Raw genomic sequence first — 2,427 nt, forward strand, 5'->3', positions numbered from 1 at the left:
TATATATATATATATATATATATATATATATATATATATATATATATATATGTATATATATATATGTGTGTGTGTGTATATATATATATATATATATATATATATATATATATATATATATATATATATATATATATATATATATATTTGTGATGTTAGAATATATTTTAAGGAATGTATTGCATTTTAGGTACTGTATTGTAATGATTTAAGGGTTTTAATACTGAATTTATTAATTATCTTGTTTCATAAACATTTCAGTGATTTCATGTGCTTATGATACATTCCCTTGTTGTATAAGATTATTTTTTGTGACAAATAGTTTAGTTACCAAAGATTTTGGTTTGAAAATAAATATATACTATATACTATAAAGAGATAAGGAATAAGGATTCATCCATTGTATTTAAAGTAAGATACAAATTTTAAGTGATATTCTTTTCAATCCAGGATCTTATAAAGCCATTGGATGATATGTAGCAGTTTATTTTCATTTTTTACTAGAATATTATTATATTCCTTATTTTCTGTGATACTCATTACTGTAACACAGTTTTTCTTTGTAAATGTGTATAGAACTGCAAATATAAACATAAAAATGTTAATTGTTTAGTGACATTGCTCTTGAAATAAAATAAAATATTTAATGTTAGAAAAAGTAAATGTGAAATAAGATTTGTTTGTCTTTTTAGAATCTTATTTTTCCTTGTCACATTTACTTTAGTTCTATGTTAAATTTATTTGTCTTGATTCTTGTTTGATTCTCATTAAATCTGCATATGTCATGCAGTAATTTCAGCTAGTAATACATGAAAAATGTCATAAAAACACATACTCCGTGAAAGGCTTTAAGATGTTAAGAAACACCAATTTCTTCATATTGTGGGAAATGATCTTTTTAAAAAACTATTAGAGATATCATAGATGTAAGTGAATTGTAATCCATGGTATCAAAGGTCCACTGTAATGGATGCATTCCTTAGCAGATTATTCTCTCAAGTTTTCTTTCTTTCCTTCTTTCTTTTTTTCATTCCATAGCAAGCAACAATATTTGTTCAATTGCAGATAGGATATTCTAAACTGAGATTTTAATTTGTGTGGGTGCGTGTGTGCGTGCATGTGTGCATGCATGCGTGCGTGTGTGCGTTCGTGCGTGCGTGCGTGCGTGCGTGCGTGCGTGCGTGCGTGCGTGCGTGCGTGCGTGCGTGCGTGCGTGCGTGCGTGCGTGCGTGCGTGCGTGTGTGTGTGTGTGTGTGTGTGTGCGTACGTGCGTGCGTGTTCTCTCTCTCTCTCTCTCTCTCTCTCTCTCTCTCTCTCTCTCTCTCTCTCTCTCTCTCTCTCTCTCTCTCTCTCTCTCTCTCTCTCTCTCTCTCTCTCTCTCTCTCTCATATCTTTTATCTTTGTAATTGTAGTTATAAGATTGTAGTTCATGACAGAAATCATTGTAATTAGCTTGATGTCAAAAATAATAATTCAGTACAAATATTGTATATACAGTGTATATATATATATATATATATATATATATATATATATATATATATATATATATATATATATATATATACATACATACATATATGTAAGTGTGATTGTTGTACATGAGTAGGTGTCTAGCTTTTTTTATGATATGTGAATAATGTTCTTTATTATTATATGGCATACATCTTTCATTCTTTGAGCAGAAATAAAATTGTACATTACAACTGCTTTTTTTGTTGTTGAAACCTTCAATCCCATGCATGTTATTGTCATCGAAGACTGAGGACTAATGTTGGGGATATCTCCTACAATGGGCCTCTGCTTATGATTCAACCAATTTTGCATGGTCTTTTCTTCTTCCCCCCTTGCTTGTTGCTGTTGTGGGGGTCTTAGGAGATGGAGACTGGGATCCAATGGTGGGGATCACCCCTACTTCGGGGCTCAGCTCTTGACTCGACTAATTTTGCATGGTCTTTTCTTTTTCCCCTTTCTGTTTCCTTCTCTCCTCCAATCCCTTCTACTATCCACTTTCAAAGATGTGAGAGCTGTGTTGAAAAGATGAAAGGCTGACTTTGTGTCTGTCATGAATGGCCTAGGGGAGCCATGGGCACAGTATTCCCATTTTAGTTGTCTAGCCTTTACCCCTCTTGGGGACCCTGAGAGGTGAACTGTTTCTTTCCCCAACATACTCCAGGCTTACCATGGCCAGTAAGGAAGATTTAGTACTCTTATTAAAGGCAATATGGCTTGTCCCTTTATCTACTAGCCCCACTGATTTTAACCCAAATCCGATGGGCTACACTTGTACAAAGTCACCAATAAGCCAATTACGAGTACTGGCTGTCTTGCCTGTTTACCCTTTTCCTTGATTTTACGTTATATTGCTATTACTAATGTCAATAACATTATAGTAATTATAATGTATATAATAAAAATAACACCATC

The sequence above is a fragment of the Penaeus chinensis genome, chromosome 11, assembly GCF_019202785.1.
Source record: "Penaeus chinensis breed Huanghai No. 1 chromosome 11, ASM1920278v2, whole genome shotgun sequence".
Taxonomy (NCBI): domain Eukaryota; kingdom Metazoa; phylum Arthropoda; class Malacostraca; order Decapoda; family Penaeidae; genus Penaeus; species Penaeus chinensis.